Source organism: Rattus norvegicus, chromosome 1, assembly GCF_036323735.1.
Source record: "Rattus norvegicus strain BN/NHsdMcwi chromosome 1, GRCr8, whole genome shotgun sequence".
Lineage (NCBI taxonomy): Eukaryota > Metazoa > Chordata > Mammalia > Rodentia > Muridae > Rattus > Rattus norvegicus.
In genome coordinates, this window is record NC_086019.1 from 112,653,630 (window position 1) to 112,673,033 (window position 19,404).

At 37.2% G+C, this 19,404-nt stretch overlaps 1 long non-coding RNA gene across 1 annotated transcript in view; it reads right to left on the bottom strand.

The window, feature by feature from the left end:
- LOC102552153 (uncharacterized) overlaps positions 1-17,148 on the bottom strand; it is a 36,178-nt gene extending 19,030 nt beyond the window's left edge. The window contains exons 1-4 of the long non-coding RNA XR_005499088.2: positions 13,306-17,148; positions 7,986-10,726; positions 6,568-6,599; positions 6,417-6,465 (exon numbers count right to left, since the gene is read on the bottom strand). This is a non-coding gene — a long non-coding RNA (uncharacterized LOC102552153). The remainder of the gene's footprint in view (positions 1-6,416; positions 6,466-6,567; positions 6,600-7,985; positions 10,727-13,305) is intronic.
- Between the last annotated feature and the right edge of the window lie 2,256 nt (positions 17,149-19,404).

The window sequence follows — 19,404 nt, forward strand, 5'->3', positions numbered from 1 at the left end:
ACCATTTCTTTGGAAAGCTGAGCAGTCTTGAGAGCTGGTCTCATAACTGATATGTTTGAGAAATACACAAGGTATAGGAATAGAAACAGATGACAAAGGAGGTTAATCTGTCAACGGTATTGTAGAAAATTCTACCATAGAGACATGGGCAGAGAAGAGTAAGGTAATTGAAAGAATGAGAGCTGTGTAATAGGTTCCTGTGGAGACATATCTCAGAAAGAAGAGTTGTCATTACAAAAGAAGAACCAAATCCTACTGCCTCCCCCCAAGAGTGCTACAACACTATAATGCTTTGTGAGGCATGAGGTTCCAAAGCAACTGTGGCTGAACACAGGCAGTAGCAAATTAATTTTTCACTCAATTAGATCAGAATTTTATGCAGTCTCTATTTATTGGTTATATCTTAGTGGGGAAATTTTGTGTCATCTGGAGATTTGTGTCTATATGTGAAACAAGGATTATAAAACCAATTTTGTGGGATTAACGAGAAAAACTAAGTTAATGTACGGTAATGATGTATAAACATTTCTTTCTCACACAAGGGGCAGTGGGGATTACTGTTAGGTACAAGCTTTGCTCATAATTAAATTACGATGCTTTATAAAGTGGCCATGGGAAATTTGCTATTGGAGGAACAAGACAGACTGCATGCTGTCATCTGAAAAAGTAGGATAAGGTACCATATTAGTGTTTCTTATGTAGCCTGTGGCAAAATATTAAGAACAACGTATGAGGATTTTCTCACTGATAATCATATTTCAAGAGCATCCTGGCAGGGATGATTCTGAAGTTCTACATGTTATATGATTTAATCAACTCAAAGAAGCATATTCTTTGTTCCTATTTTATGAGTGAAGAAAATGATAAGTGGTGAGATTAAAGAGTTAGTAGACAGTCACAGAAATATTCAGTGAAGATGAAGAAGAAGGACCATTTGGCTTATGCTAAATGCTTTGAAAGTCTGCCTCTTGGGTGCAGAGGACATGCAGAGGACAGGCCACTGAATAATATAAGTTGACACTGAATGAGTGTCTAATCTGCCACCTAAATATCTTGAAATGTCTTCGGTGATGTTTAAACCTGATTCTGGGTTTGTTTTTGATTTCTCAACAAATAACACCATTGCCCTCCTAGTTGGTAAGTCCTGTTTCTAGGTATTGTGACTAATTTTTTGTTTGCATTACTTCTCTGTCTTCTTTCCAATTCATTGATAAATCCTGGTGACAATGCTTGGAATAACAACCAAGTCCATCTATTTTTCTTGATCACCAATATGACTTGCTCAAAAGCTTAACTTCCTCCCATGTGTTCTTCTGCATAGGACCTTCCTATTCACAGTATGCTGACCCATACCTTCCATGCCATTTACTGTCTTCTTGCACTATACCTTTCCTAAAGCTTCCATTGCAAGCATGGTGGCTCCTTAGATAATGTGAAATTAACTCATCCCCAGAGATCAGCCTGAGCTCTATCTAACTGCCCCATTCCTTACCAGTCAGTTTTCCAGGAAAAAAACTCTCAAGGCCACTCAGCTTGAAATAAAACATAATAAATTAAATTTTCATTATAAAAGTACCATGATACTGCTCTCTAGAATGTTCTGATACAATAATAGTGCAAAGGAAGCTGGCAATCACTCAGGTGTTTCACAAACAGTAGAAGGGAAATAATTTAATTTTTCATCAAGTGAACATTGAATCCATTTAGAATAACAACTACTACAAAATCAGTGCATGTCTATGTGCTTGGGTTTACTCTGCTCTGTGAAGGGTGACTTGTCTAGAAGTGAGAGATTTATTTGGTATTAAGTTATGGGAATGTCTTGATTTGGCTCCAACATTGAGAAGTATTCATCATAAGCCTTGAATTTAGAGAGGATTTTTAGTGCTTTGGAAAGGAGAACAAGAATTGTTCCTCTTCACAATCAAATGTTTCTCTCTGATCAACTGTCTCCAAAGCCCTATAAGGACTAAAGAAGGAATTGGAGATTAGGGAGAAGAAAAGTAAAATGAATGCCAAATAATGGTCTCTTCTTGTTGTTTTCCTTCCTTTCCCACTTACTTCTCTCTCCTCCCTATCTGCTCTCTACCTCTCTTTTCTTCCTGTCTCTCCCTGTCTCATTTCTTCCCCTATCTCCCTCTTCCTGTCTTCCTCTCTTACATTCTTTCCTCCCTCCCTTTTCTAATTTTCTAATTTCTTCCTCTCTCCCTTTCTCTTTCCTTTTTCCTCTTCCTTCTCTCTTTCATCACCACCTCTCTCTCTCTCTCTCTCTCTCTCTCTCTCTCTCTCTCTCTCTTCTTAAGGAGAGAGAAAGTAGGAAGAGAGAAAGTAGGGAAAGTCTTGGGATACTTACCATGTGTTCATTGTTAATAATTCTAATATATTATGGAGGAAGGGATTCAATTCAGATTGTCTTCTTACTTTATAGTCTTCTTGTCTTCCTGGACATTAAGGAAGCAAGGCTGGATATTTCTCTCTTGAGGGAAGATTTAACAGCACCAATGTTTCTGCCATTAACACTAATAAAACTCTTTATCACTTATTGTGTACCCTACCTAGTCAAACTGTAAAATCTCTATGGCATATTAAATATGTTGGATAGAATGCAACCTTCATAATCCCATAGAAAGGATGTTTCCTTTTAATTGAATAGGCAGAGAAAATAGGCATCCAATTAATTTTTTAGTTTTAAAAATATGTAGCTAGTACATAATGGAGTTATAGGCATAGTAATTTTCATAGGTATTTGCACTTCTTGTCTGCAAATACTTTGCTATTTATTTTTTATATTTATGAAAGTCACAGAGCCTTAAGGTTTCTGCATCTCATTCTCATCCATTGTAGGCTGTTTCATATATGATAGGTGAGAGTCAGCAATTCTTAAAGAAAACAATCTCAGTTAATGTCCATTATTTCATGGCTGCAGAAAGAGTTTCATTATCAAGCAACATAATTTATGCAGAGTTTTAAAATTAGTTGTACCAAATGTGGGATTAAAAGAAAGATGGTGTAATGGTTTATCTTCTTTTGTCAGTTTGACTAGATTTGGAATTTCATAGGAGACACACCTCTGGAGGAACCTAAGAATGTATTTTAAAATGGGTTTAACTGGGAAGGGAAGACCCAACTTTGCAGTAGGTAGCACCATCCTATGGGCTTAAGACTCAGACTTATTAAACTGTGGAAATAGAAAGAAGCTGTTATCATTCAAAGCCTTGGGAACTTCATTATTTAGATCTACCAGACACCATTAAAATGATAATTTCTAATGTAGGAAGTGTATTGTTCTCATTCATTTCAATGTTTCCATGGTTAGCAGTAACTATAGACATTGGTTTGTGTCTTGCTTTTCTTTAAACAGATTTCTGGATTTCTGGATACAAGACCAGTTCATGTGTTTTAGGACAAAGGTCTTAAACACTAGGGTCATCTTTGCTGTTAGAGCTCATTTGCATTATAGTGCGAGTGTGACTGTTCTAACTCAGTGTCAGCTTCCCTTAGTGAAAATCACAGATAGACACAAGTCTAGCAAGGCTAGCTCACTAAAGGAAATGTTTCTGTTAAATTAGGATACACCAGACCCTGAGATGCTCTGATTTTTTCATATTGTACATATTTTTTCAAAAACATAATTAAAGCTTCTGGATTTCCTTCCACTCCTCCTACTGGTAGGTTCTCTTCAAGTCACTTTGACCAACATTGTTTAAAATGATGAAACAAATGGTCACCAGCTATGATGATGATAGGAGATGATGTGAGGAGGTGGAAGTACTTCAGGCCTTTGACTCTACAAACAGTTGTTATGGAAAGCTGTATCATCCTCACACAACATCATTGATAGTACCTTAAGCTATTTATTTGTTTCTTTCTTTATTATTTTTGAGCATAAAAATGGTGAATCAGTTTTGATATCAATAAAGAACAGATAAAAAAGACTGCAGAAATGAAGCAGGAAAGGTACAAGTTTCAAAAAGCAAAACAAACTAAGGTCAAACAAGGGGTCACAGCACAGTTTGCATAGGGGCCAAGAACATGGGAATGTTCACATGCCATAAGGCACAAGAGAAGAAAATCCCAGGTCTAGGCTGAAAATGGAAAAAAGCATCTATTTGGCAGTCATCACATAAGAAAGCTTTCGTCAAATGTAAATATGCTATCAAGGGAATTTATCTATATTCATTCTTTCACAACATGCTTACAGAAACTCACATTTGTCTCTGTTGTTTATCCAGTATGCTTGTGAAAGGTTGGAAGTTGTAACAGTTAAATTCTCATTTTTGACTTAGTAATTGAATAAATCACATCGTCTTACACTCACTCATCAAAACTGAGAGAAAAATCCAAGTGTGTTGGAAACAAATTTATGACATGTAACAGTTAGAAAGCTAGGCAGGGCTGGTTCTGAAATTCCCATTAATAAGATAATATACAGCTGCAACAAAATAATAATAGCTGTTTTATGAGCTCTTGTCCTTGTCAAACACTATGAAGAACTCTGTACCATCTTGGTTTTAATCTACTTCTCTCAGAAGCTTTGAGACAGTCCTTATAGATAATGACTTTTGATAAAATCTGTAATGTAGTAATGACAGAGTATGTGATTTGAACTGTATGAGGTGGGATCAATACCAAGCACACCTCTGCATCTCAAGTCCCAGCATGCAACACTGGAGATGCTTTGTAATGAGTGTGAGATGGTCACTGCTTTGATGATCAGGGATGTGTGGTATGCATGTTGGTGACCAGCTATGGTTCCAAGTTCTCTGTTTCTTCCCTTGGGGTGTCCAGGTGTCACTGCAGACCAGGCTGGAAGGATGAAACAATGTCCTTAAAAGCTGGGGTATGCAAAATTTCATTTCAGCTGAAAGTGAGTGTTGGGGAGTAGGGGGCAAACAGAGATGGGGGTTTCTCCAAGGATTTCAGTGTTTCAGCTCTTTTAGAAAATATTTAATGAAATAGATGTCTTAGCGGATTTTCTGCCAAATAGGTGGTGCACATACACTATATTTTGGGTGATGAAGGGCTTTATAGGAATCATGGAGAGTGGTAGGAAATTTTCAGGCTAAATGTAAAATCATTGGTTGCTGTAGCCTCTTTGTAAAGCAGGTATAATGGCTATTCCTGGCTGTCAGCTTGAATATATCTGGAATGAATGAAAATACAGAATTGGAATGCTCATCTATGATCCAGACCTTGAGACTGGGAGATACAAGTTTCTGACCTTGAACTTGGCATGGAGATCTTGAGGCATAGTGGCTATGAATCCCAGGAGACTAATGCAAGGAGATCTCAGAGTTCAAGGTTGTCTGGGACAAGGTAAGTCCCAGATCCAGGCCTAGTGCTTCACACCTTTAATCTGGGCCACACCTTCTGTTGGAGACCTAGATAAGGGCATTGGAAGAGGGAAGATTTTCTCTTCTTCACCTGCTTGCATTTAATTGCTAGCACATCTGTTGAATCTACTAGCCTTTTGGTGCTCAGCAACTACTAGATCCTTGGACTTCTAACTCACAGCTTGGGGAGTTAGACTATAGACAATAAGTAATTATAACAAATTCCCTTACTATAGAGAGGCTAGCCATAAATTCTGTGACTGTAGAGAACCCTGACCAATATGGGAGGCATTCCAGGAATTCAAGGTACTCGTTAGTGAGTTCTTATAGGGAAAAAGAATTTCTTAGGTAGGAGATTGAGGTTTGTGCTACCCAGATGAAGCAGAGAAGAGGAAGCCCTGCTGGAAAGGGAGTCATCCATTTTGCACTGAGCTCAGAGGAACTATGCAGACATGGTAGACACCAATCTTAGTAGCAAGGTACAACAGGGAAATATAAACAGAGAGGAGTGGATGCTGGTATACATGTGTATGTGACAATTCCCTCCTGTAGATGTTACCAGATTTCTTTCCTCAGGAATTGTTTCTGAAGAGACACTAGATAATTAGATCATTTTAAATCATCCAAGGAAGTGCATATGAGCTTTATAGGCACTGGAATTCACTGAAACAACAATTTCATTAACTTCAATAGCCACCAAAACTAAAGACAAATTTTCTTATTTTCTAATGTTAAACAAGTCCTTATTTGAGAGAGATGAAAGCTTTATGTTGAAAAAAGGTGAGAAAATCTTGCAGGTTTATTCATAAACAATAAGACAATGCATTCTGTTTATGGTGCTTTCCTAAAACAAGATGTTTTCAATTTAAGGAGATCATTTATTAGTAGGAAAATCACAGTTAAAATCCCAAAAGTACGTTGGAAATGCTGAATACCCGGAAGCAAAGCATCTCCTTAATTCTCTCTCTCTCTCTCTCTCTCTCTCTCTCTCTCTCTCTCTCTCTCTCTCTCTCTCTCTCTCCCCGACATATTTGAATTTGACTTAAATTTTTTATGTGATGACACACTATAAGAAATACAGACCTCTTAGTTTCCTTTTTGCCAGAATTCACCTTTCTCATGCCTCATGGAACTGTCACATTTGAAAAATATAATAACGACATAATCAGAAAAGACTTGCTTAACAGGTCTTCATGAATAATTAAATTCAATAAAAAATTACACCAAGTTCTACCTGATCTACTCCCAGCCACTGCACTGGTGCACCTAAAGATACAACAGATGAGAAGTCTGATTAACCAGTATAATTGGCTCAATATTGATAACAGCTTATCTATAACAATAAAGGAAAAATTCTGACAAATTTTGAAAAATATTTTCAAACAAACAGAAGAAGAAAATGAATGTTGGGGCAATGATTTGGGGAAAATATGTGTATTACGTATTTTCTCTTTGAAAGTATAAACTTGTAGATGTCATGTTTAAGCAGAAAGACTTGGAGGATATTCATGGCTTACAATACAGTGGCTGGGAATGGCAGGTTCTAGAAGGTATATTTTACTTATCTAAACATTATACCTTGTGGGTAGGCTCTTTCCCTCTTAGTATCCCATGAATTAATACAATGACTTAGGTTGAAATTGTGGTACTCAAAATGATATTTTACAGATAATTGAGGAAATTAATAGCCTCCGTAAAGTGGATTCATGTAGTTTTTGTGTATAAATGGATTTAGTCTTCAAAAATGCTGTAATCATCCAACAGCTCACAGAAGTTCCATAAATTCCCTGCTATGATGGCACCATTTTTTGCTAGAAAAAAATAATTTATATAGATATTCTCCTTTTCCTAATTGAGTCAGTACAACAGAAACATCCACACAACTCTCCCTATTCCAAAAGCTTTTAATGTCTCTATATCCTGTTGATGATCAGCATTGCAGCAAAGGCCACCAGACTCCTGAGCATCTCAGGCAGTCTGTGTGCCAGTGTGAAGTCTAATCTTCATGTCTGAAATCTGTCATCTCTGTGCAAAGTGAATGTTGGTTACAGCTTGTATTCTCATCTAATGACCCACATTTCTACAAATGGTGACATTAATGACTCATTTAAATGCAAATCTCTTCTGAGCGGCATAAAAAGCACAGTGCATAATCTCTTAAAATAGCACTTTTGAATTTCATGTATCTTAAGAATATGTCAGAATGTAGAAGAAAGAATCATTTCATAATGGAAGACAACATTCCTCTTATTCCCTACTGACAAGAAATTTAACAATTCTACTACAAATATAGTATTACATTTAAAGTTAGATTTATTTTTATGAATTTTGCATTTTGGTACTTTCAAAGTCAAGCACATAAACATATTCTCCTACTTTGTTTTTAATTGTGGTAGCTACATTTCTGTCACAGAACTAACTTAGTGGCATTTTGTTTGCTTGTTCCTATTTTTGGTGTTTTTTTTTTTTTTTTTACTTTGTTAGGGTTAAAAACATAATTGTGATTGACTAATTTATAAAGATTTGATTTTTATTTATTAAATTATAAAGGGTAGAATAGCCCAAGTAGGTACTGCCAACACCTGTCAAATGCCTATTTTATGATAGCTTTGCTGAGGTCATGGGTCCTTAAAATCTCCACTAAATACATACTAAATCCATTCATGAAGAAGATGTTCTCATGACTTCATAACCTCATGGAATTCGCTTGTTTTCCATGAGGTACAATGGAGACTAAATTTGAGCACTGAGGTTTGGAGTTAAAATGCACTCTCTAGAATCCACATAAATCTGGAAAAGGAAAAAGAAATAGACCGACTTGGTTTTTTGACATACACATATGAATCTGTTGTGTAACCCCAACTCCAATAATCATCACCACCACTAACACCATCACCACCACCACCACCACTACCACCACTACCACTACCACCATCATCATCATTATAAGTGGTTAAAATAACAGAAAAATAGAAATGGGCAATAGTAAAATAAAGGAAAGCAAGGAATATAGGTCCAATAATTGCAGGGTTTAAATACTACAGGGACCAGGAGATCTCAGAGGATATAATAGTTTGCATTTTGGTCACTAAAAGAAGCAACTGGGGGATAAATAAACACCAAAACCATAAAGATATTTATATTAATTTCTGGAGAAAAACAAGCTTACTTGTTGTAAAGAAGAAACCAGGAAAGTGCTTGCTGTTATCACTAGACGAGAATTATTGGTAGACTGACCTTGAATTGTGTCAGCAAAAATGCTGGAAGGATGTCAGGCTTGGGAAGTTAAATTGGAAGTTAGATGCACATGGAGCTACACAGAATGACTGAGATGAAAAAATAAGGATGCTTTCTGTAGCTCCATTAATATGTCTTTCTATAATTTAGGAAAGATTTTGTATGATTCTATTAAAGATCTAGTCACAGATAAAATACAAAAAATCAAGTAAAATATTTATTTGTTCTTCTTAAATTCAATTCATGGTTCTAGTGTATGTGTTTTCTCTTCATAGGGATAAAATTTTTTCAAAACCAAGATGAAATCCCTCAGTTTTCATCGTGCATAAAAATGTTGTCTGTTAAAAGCAGGGTATTGTGGATATTGTAGAATTTCAGATATGAAATACTTAATTCCTGTTGGTTAAACAGGCTTTGCTAGCACCAAATTTGCTTGCAAGATGATGTTCACGTATATACATACCCATCCATATGCCATTGATCACAACATATATTATTAGTTAAGTATGTTATTTATTAGTGTTCAATTCCAACAGGGAGAAATGCGCTTTGTAGGAGAGGGATTGCTTAGAAGGTCTAAGGAGAAAGATATGGACACATGAACATGAAAGGTATTTCTTTAATAAAGAGTCAACTCACTGGCTCAAAAAGAATTTCACAAAACTGGGAGCATTTTGCTGCAAGACTAGAGCTTAGATATTTTCTGTTGCCCCATGGAAGCCATGCAGAGAAGAAAACACTGACAAATGGTGCCAACTGTCTCTTTGCAATGTCAGTTGGCTTGATACTGTGTAAGATGACATTGAAAATACTTTATCTCATGTCGTCAGTGAAAGTGTGTCACAGGTTACATGCGTGGTGACTCAGAGGCCTCCTGGAAATGTATATTCAATTTCGTATGAACAAATGACTGAGGCAGGGAGAACAGGAAGCATCCATAGAGAAAGGCATAAGGAATAAGGATAAAGCACTCCCACAGTTATTGTGTCTGTCTTCATTCTGATAAGAACCTACACCTCCTCATCTGTCAGCATCACCAGACTGTGGCTGCAGCCCTCCAGTTTAAAGTATCAGCTGACTCCGTGTGTACTGATCAAATACTTCACACCACAGTACAGAGAGTGCCTTGTCTCTGAGGGTAAACAAAACATTTCTTCCAAAATTCTAACCTTGTTTCTCAAATCCCTTACCATGTCCCAGAGGTAGGAAAAACAAATTAGCAGTTAACATAGAGAAATATGGGATAATAAGGCTTGGGGAGAGCTGAAAGTTGGAATAAATAATTTTAAAACTGTGCACTTTAAGTCATAGTCATAGCTCTACAAGGAACAGTTTTGGAAGAGCCTGGATTCGTTGCAGATTGAATTACCAGTGCTACTATGTGAAAGGCAATTTATTTCAATGAGTGTAGAAACCTTAGATCATAGAAATGTTGCATTTATATAGGCTTGTTGATTTAAGGAATGAATCTAGAATGTATACTTTCTGTTGAATGAAAGAAAAATAGTTGCTCTTTTAGTTTAATTGTAATTTCTGTTGTACATTAACAAATTAAATGGCCATTTATGTTTTAGAGGAGAATGTGATGCTATTTCTTTTAAAAATACTAAATTACTTAATGCAGTTGTGTGGGGGACTTCTTTGTGCATGCACACATAGGAACACACTCCATACTACTTCTGGTCTGACTGGGTTTATACTCTTACAGCTGGTTGTGTACTGTGGCTGCTCTGTGCATTCTGGCAATATCCCACTATGCTCTTAAGAGTTTCTTTGTCTAGATTCCACAAGTGATGGGTGGCACAGCGTTCTTTACTTCTATGCCTGGTTCATTTTACTTCTTCCATTGTGATCCAATTCTACATATTTTTTCCCAAGTAACAGAATCTCTCTTTTCTGAAGAGAATTGTGAATATCTATGGAAAAAATGGTCACTATAGGGAAATAAATAGCTCCAATATAGTAATAGTATCAAAATAACATCAATATAGTAAGCACAGCACAAGGACATATGTTTAACATTGAGGGTTTTCTGTAAATACCTCATGAATTTCTCTCCCCTTGATAATCCTATGGAGGTAAAGACCAAGTGTCATGATCAGTCTCTCAGCAGGTGTTTTCAATTCTCAGAATGAAATTTTCCTTTCCACTGTAAACTGAGAGTACAAAAGCAAACCTCCAATCATGCAAAAGCATACTCACAGCAAACAAAATAAGAGTTAGGAGAGGGAATTTGTTTGTATGATTTTTTAAAGAAAACAAGCCTTCAAATTAAAATGAAGACAACATTTTCATTGCAACCAATTACAAAGAGAGGAAGAATCCATGCTGTGCAAGGACTTCTTATTCTGTCGTCTATGTGCATTGATCTAATATTGAACACAGTCAACTCATCTGGGAATTTAAGATCTGTTGCAAATGTATCCGAAGTAGTGACAGCATAAAAACAATTACAGAAATAAAGACAAGTTCCTGCAATGTCAATAAATGTTGCCTGGGTCTTAAGATTCATTGTTAGAGGTCACTTGATCGATATTTTTAATATTTAACTTAAAATTTCTTCACTGAGATCATATATGTGAGCTGATTCAGGTGTCAGGGTATCTCAATTTTCCAAAATTCGAATTATTATAAACACAATTCCTAAATATTTACTAGTCTACTGACACATCGAAGGACTGTCGCTGTTGATTTCATTGTTTCAAAAGATTTGCATAGTCCAGGAAATTATCCATTATTCAGTAATTGCTACCTTAATAATTTAAATAAGTATATGTTACATTTCCTTAAGTGCATCTTCACATTCTGGGATGAGTCTGGGAATGTGGTGGTTTTTATGTATGAGTCCAGTTATTCTGGGTTCCCACTTGGTATTTTTTATTTTTTTTTATTTTGGTTATATGAGTACACTGTTACTATCTTCGGACACACCAGAAGAGGGCATCAGAACCAAGTACAGATGGTTGTGAGCCACCATATGATTGCTGGGAATTGAACTCATGACCTCTGGAAAAGCAAGCGGTGCTCTTAATCATTGAGCCATCTCACCAGTCCCATACTTGCAATTGTTATGGCTAATCTTGCTGTATTAGGGTAATACTAATCATGGGACTGTTAGAGCAGAAAATTTCTGGGCTGATATTAAATACAATTACAGTGAATGCCTTTCATACTTGAGAACAGGCTAAGTAATGATAAGGAAAATGTGGTGGAGTAAGATTAACTCCTGTCTACAAGGTAAGGAAATGAACAGCGTAAGTCTAATTTACACTTATATTGAACCCAGCCTCACACATCTTTGAAATGGAGAGAAGAGTGAACATAAAATGCACCTATATTCTGCAGAATTTATTATTAATAATCAATTCAAGACACAAACTTCTCAGGTTTCTTACCACAGGAAATATATTCTTTCCTTTTTGTAAAAGAAATAGCTTTTGTGTTTCTGCATTTGCATAAAATATTTCATGGATTTTTTGTGATTGTGTTCTTTAATCTAATGTGATACTTTCTGTAAGTGTGGAGGAAAAGAGCATTTCCATATTCAGACAGTATGGATATAAATGAAGGGCCTCATCCATCTTCACAACTCAGCATCTTGATAAGGTCTTTAAATATTCAATAATTGATGAGGGGAGGCTGAGCTAATGTTGTTTCCTCATGGGCTACCAGTGATGTGAAGTTGGATCAGCTAGAGTACTCCGGGGTAAAAATCATGAATATTTATGTTAACATCATGTTCTATTCTCCTGACATACAACACTGTTTGGAATTTTTGTGTAATATTTCTGAAAGATACAAGCTATTCCAGTTGGCTCATCTGACTTTCATACACTTGAAGTCACAGAAATACATTTAAGGGAATGAATACCAAAACATTAATATCAGTGACTTATGACTGCCATTAAAAAACATCTATTCTGCCAGGGAACATTCACAGCTTCCTGATATACACACAAATGGAAATGTGTATATGACTTACTAGGTCATAGGCCTCCTAGACAAGCAGACAGAACCAACATTCTGTCCTGAGAATTCATATAACAAACTTTTTATTTGTTTGAAGGAATGTGACTTTAATCCCAGAACTAGGAAGACAGAATGGGAGATCTGTGTAGCATGTAGCTTTTGCTGCTCTTCAAGTTCCGGGTGGACATGCTACCAGCCCCAGAGAATATACCAACTTCTGTCATAATTAGGGTCTTATTACTGTGAACAGACACCATGAGCAACATAAGTTTTATGAAGGACAACATTTAATAGGGACTAGATTACAGGTTCAGAGGTTCAGTCCATTATCATCAAGGCAGAAGCATGGCAGCATCTAGGCAGGCATGGTGCAGGAGGAGCTGATTTCTATATCTTCACCCAAAGGAAGCCAGGGACAGACTGAGCATTCTTAGGCAGCTAGGAGGAGGGTTTTCAAGCCCACCCCACAGTGACACATTATATCAAACAAGGCTGCACCTTCTAATAATGCCATTCTCTGGGCCAAGCATATGAAACCATCACAGACATACTTGTTGATCAAATTCAACCGGCTTTATTGGCTCAATTGCTGAGCTCTTCTAAGCCTTCCTCAGCAAGTGTGCTCTTCCCATTATCCTTTGCTCAGCACCTCTCAACCTGCTCTCAGCTTCAGTTGCTCAGTTATCTTTAGTCCCACCTCAACATCCCAATCTCCCACCTGGAGAAGCAGCTTATGGTCATTCTGCCAAAGATCTCACATCTTCACCTTTTCTCCCTCGGAATCATGGTGAAAACCCTCTTCATCCTCTGCACTTCTTCTTCAGGGGAAATGGAAGTCCTGACTTTTTCCTTCAGTCCAGCAGTTAGCCCCTGGCATCTTTACTGATAGATCAAGAACCAGGTGGGGGACAGGACATTAACATTAGAACCCCCTGAACAGAACTGTAGGGCTTGCTCTGATTTCAGTCTAGTCTAATATCCTAACCTCAGGTCTCAGAGACAGCTCCTCTCTCAAACAAACTAACTAACAATGTAAATGACAAACAAATGAATGGCTTCTGATTCATGAAATCTGAGGTTCTTCTGATTTTTCCAAAGATGTGTACACACCATACCATTATGAACACACATATACACGCGCGCGCGCGCACACACACACACACACACACACACACACACACACACACACACAAATGCACACACTTTTTCTTCTGAATTCTGAAAATCATTGGTTTCCAATGCACCATTGAAAGGTGCAAAATCATATTATAGTCAAACCTGAACCAAATACACAGGAAAGATAGTTGTCTCATGTGTTCAAGTCACAGAAAAGTTCCCAGATAAATTTTATGAACCCTGAAAATCATTGATATTACTTTCACCAAACGTGAAAGAGAACAAATGAAATCTTAATGTCATTTGAGGTTAGATATAAGAATCTGAGGTAAATTGCTTTGAGAATTTTGTCTCATTAGATAGTGAAGCTCAAACACACGATCATTTTTAAAAAGATTGAAGCTTTGATACAATCAGTGTTGCTTGGAGGGATCAGCAAATAGCAAAACATTTATCCTGGGTATTTCAGGTATAGATATGAATTGATATAATACACATATAATGGAAGAACAGTGCTTCAAGTATTCATATACAAAGGTGTCAGCCACCTCTGACTAATAAACAGATAAACTCACTTCAGACTTGCATATGAGTTGACATGTTTGTGGATACTCAACAAATTCTTGATGGAAAATCTGGAAATGTTATACATTAGGAGCTGACGGGTAAATTACGGGGAAGTGATATTAATATCTATGTTCATGTTGCACTATGTGTCAGTCTACAAGTATTAACATAATTACTTTTAAAATAAGACTGTTAAGTGAAGGAATACTGTGTTGTCCATCAAAGTCACTGCTTGTATTTCTGAAGAAGTAAATAAGTAGCTGAAAAGAAGGACACCATGAAAACACACAAGGAACTGTCAACAATTACCCTCCTAACATCCCCATTTCCCTCACCTTCTCTGTCACTCTCCTTTTGTTTTTGAATGTGTGGAAGCAGAGTTTACCTCTCTCTTTGTAGCCCAGGCTTGCTTGAAACTCCCTATGGAGCCCAGGCTGAACATAAGACATAACAATCCTCCCTTCCCCCTCAGCCTCCCTGTAAATATTTGTGTTTCATGACTGAGCATCTACAAACATAGGTAAAGCTGAAGTTCTTACAACAAATTGGGGATGCATAACATCTTTCCTTCTAGATGACTCTAGAGAAATTTATGGAGACTATAATTGTAAGATGCAAACTTCGATGCAGGAGTTCTGGATCAGTATCAAATCTGTTCACACTTCAGAATGAAACAAAGTTCATGGACGCCTTTAAACTTGGGCATTGCAACAGAAACTCAGCAGGCCCACACAGCTAATTTCACGACAGCCTAACGAACAATGTTTATTGATTAAAATGTTCATCCATCTTAGTTTATCTAATTCTCTAGACCTTTAGAAATTAGTGGAGTGTACTATTGCTTTTGTTACTAAGAAAGTGCCTGAGAAAGAGGAAGGTGGTTGAGGTAGAGGGGGTTCTACTTAAAACAAAGCAAAACAACAACAACAAAAAAAAAAACAACAAAACAGCAACAAACTGGATAATTCCCTGTGGGCCTCAGATTGAAATAGTTTAACAGTACAACAGTACCATTATCCTGAGAGAGTTTCGTGTTGGCTCCTTGTTTTATTTTTTTTCCACTTTACCAACAATGTACTTGTTTGTATTCAAATACATAAGCCTGCAGTTTTGAAAAACACACAACACCACGTAATCCATTGCCCTCTGAGGGCTCTTTTGGCACACAAGATAAGATGTTAAAACTGAAAAAGGGGAACTCTTCCACATATATGTAGTTTACAGTTGACCTATGTAGTTATCGGTATCAATAGTTTGAATAATTACAGAGAGACAGAAACTGTGGCTGGGTTTATTGGAGACCCTTAGTGTGTACTCATTCGTTTTTATTTTGAAATCTTCCATTAATGAATTAAAACCACCTTACCTTTTGTTTTCTGTTTTCTGGAGTACAAGGCAGAGTCATATATACCATAAATGATCCTTCCTGAAGAACATCCCACACTGATGCATCTATTCAAGGAGTTTAATGACCTGTTCATATTGATTTTTTTCTGTAACTAAGTGTTCAGTATAGTGATAGATCAATCACAGAACTCTTTCAACTGCCCACCATTGTGTTGCTTAAAAATGCATGAAATTGCTTAGGGAAAATTGATCTCTTTTATTTTGTTAGTCAGTTTGGTTTATTTATTTTATGTAAAACTATAGCTTACAAAAAGGGATGTGAGTCACAGGATAAAAGAGACTTTTCTTAACTCTTTCACAGCCCTTGAAGATTAATGTGATTTTCACTAGTAAGGTTATAGTAGGAGGGTCTAAAATATGTGTGTGTGTGCCTGTGTTCCTGTGTGCCTGTGTTCCTGTGTGCATGCACGTGTGCGTGTGTGCGTGTGTGTGTGTCTGTGTGTGTGTGTTTGCAAACATATACGTCTCTCTCTGTGTGTGAAAGGGTATAGCATATATATGCTGCCATATCTATATGTGGCAGTATTTGTGTGTGTGTGTGTGTGTGTGTGTGCTTATGTATACTTTCATGTGTGTACCCTCATATATACATATGATACAAAACATAACTTTTAATGTTTCCTAGACAAGACATTATCAAAGATCCTTTCTCAGAATCACATTTTCTTATTTCTTCATATGAAACACAAAACTTTTTCTATAATGCAAGTTGACTTAGAAGAGAAAGGATGTGGAGTTTTCTGAACTTCACTGATGTTATCAAGCCTGAACAAAGGGGCTGATGATTTTCATGTAAATTCCTCCTTACAAAGGCATTCCAGGTACAGCTTTATCCTCATTGTGAAGCAAGAGCCACAACTCAGCCACATCCTGTGACTCAGGACTGCACAGATGAGGAGACCTGATACTGGGATCCTCATCCCTGATTCAGAGGTGTCCACAAGCATAAGAACAGGTCGGTACAAGCTCACTACATTTATTTTCCTCACATAATACATATTAGTTTTTAGGTGGTAGATTCCTGGGTTATGTGACATGATGAATGTTCCATTTAGCTGTGGGAAATCTGTAATGAGTTACTATTATGTACTATCTGAAAGCACATTATATATCTGTATGCAGAACTCATTCTTAGTAATTCAATACCTTAGGGAGCAGGCAAAATCCTACCTGGATTAATTTGTGCTGCCCTTATAGAGTGACACTTTACCTAAGGTCATATAAACACAGGACTAAGCTACTTATAAAAGGGTTAGTATCTGCAGATCACTATCTACAGAGCACATGGTGCTAGAATCCTTGATTCTTAGCTGCTGAGAATCATCACCAACAGAGCAAGCTTTTCTTATGATTATATAATTTTCTTTGTCTTTCTATACTGTATTGTAATGTAGTTGTTTAGCTCAAAAAAAGAGACCCTCCCAAAAGAGATTTTTTTCTTTTTTTTTTTTTTTGGTTAATGTATTTATTTACATTTCAAATGTTCTCCCACTTCCTGGTTTTCTCTCCACAAACTCCCTGTCCCATCCCCCATCCCCTTGCTTCTATGAGGGAGCTCCCCCACCCACCTACCCACTCCTGCCTCACTGACCTAACATTCCTCTACTCTAGTGCACCAAGCCTTCATAGAACCAAGGACCTCCCCTATCATTGATGCCAAATAAGGCCATTCTCTATCACATTTGCAGCTGGAGCTATGGTTCCCTCCCTGTGTATTCTTTGGTTGGTGGTTTAGTCCCTGGGATTTCTGGGGCAGTCTGGTTGATCGATATTCTTGTTCTTCCAATGCAGTTGCAAGCCCCTTCAGCTCCTCCTTCAGTCCTTTCTCTAACTGCTCTATTGGAATCCCAGTGTTCAGTCCGATGATTGGCTGCGAGCATCTGAATCTATATTGGTCAGATTCTGACAGGCCTCTCAGAGACAGATATACCAGGCTCCTGTCAGCACGCACATCCTGGCATCAGCTATAGTGTCTGGGTTTTGTGTCTGCATATGGGATGGATTCCCATGTGAGGCAGTCTCTGGATAGCCTTTCCCTCAGTCTCTGCTCCACTCTTTGTCCTTGTATTTTCTTTAGACAGAAGCAATTATGGGTTAAAATTCTTGAGATTGGTAGGTGGTCCTATACCTCAACTGGGAGCCATGCCAAACATCTAGACATGGTCTCTACAGGTTCCCTCTCCTCTTTGTTGGGTATTTTAGCTAATGTCATTCCCATTTGGTCCTAGGAGTCTCTTGCTTTCCTGGCATCTGGCACTCTCGGTGCCTACTACCCCTTTCCCCATTAGAAAAATGTAATATGGGAAAGCTGTGTGAAGAATCCCAAAACAAAGTGATGCTCTCCATCTGAGGAAGAGGGAATGGGACAAATCTCCTAATGCTGTTTTGCTAATTGATTTTTTTGATGAAAACTCTGCCTAATTTGGTATCTTTCTCGTGGTATGGGGTCTAATGGATCATTGAATCAGATATTCCACTCAGACAGAATTGACATTGTACGGATAGCAATGTGGAGTCTGGGTTCAATTGTTCCTCCGATGATTAGATTGTAAAGGTTGTATCTGGGAGATGGATAATCCCAGAGGGATACAAGAGTTGTCTGAATGGTTAAGGCCTCTCAATTCACTGCAGGTTGGCTTTGAACCTTTTGTCCTTCACCACACTGGTTGTCATTCATTCACATCTTGAATGTAGAAGAATATAGAGGAAAATGACAGTTGAATTATAAGGTCACTAAGTTTCAAGGTCATTCCATAAGTCTTAGGATACAATATTACTGGTCTTTCTCAAAAAGAAGATGCTGAGATTGATAAAAACTGTTTTGCCTCAGATATGTATTTCATTAAAAATCTACATGATAGCAAGTAAACCACACAGCAGTGGCACTTATATCAGTTTACAGACCTAAGATATCTTGCTGCCCCTCCCAGGCAGGAATAATCTGATCAGCTAATCATGACAGATACTCTCTGATCAATAAAGTACAGACCGTTCAAGAGCAAAGCCTCAAGCTATTACAAAAATGCACACACAAGCACACAAACACACAGCAGGATCACAAAATTTCCTATGCTTTCAATAGAATTTCAGTTTATCCATAATGACGTGAAAGCTGAATTACAGACACAAGATCACGGTTGTTTTAATTCACTGATTAGTTCTCCTCCAAAATCTTTATAAGCCTAATGTTGTCAAGAAAGTAGGATAATTATGTCATTTTCTACTCTTTGGAAGCTTTCTAACAGTGCAGTGAAGACCACAAGGTTACAGGCAAGGTGGTGTGATGAATGAGATCCAGCGGTTCCTGAAGAATGTGAAAAGCTTATTCCGAATCTCCTACAACAGTGGTTTCCCTGATTTATTCCCATTGGGGAGTGAATGCGCTAAAATAGCAAAGAAGAACACACTGTGTTATCGAGCTTTCTAGTGTTTCTTTATCATTTGATATGTTGTCTAAGAACTTCTGAACAGCACGAAGGAGATTGTTACTTATTAACTCAATCTATTTTGAATGTAGATAGGCAGAATCGGATGACTTGAATAATATACATTTTAGTATATATAATTTTCCATGTGCTTGTAACTATTACTTATTCACACTATTTACATAAAGGGTTAACTCTTTTTAAAAAAGGATCAGACCTTTCACAGTAACAGGATTAAGAGTTGGAAAGGAATTTCAGGTTTGAAGTCATTTCACTGGGTAATTTTTGGTGCTTTCAATGAAGACTACCATGTTTTCTGGTTTTATTAATAAACAATCCTCCCATTCATG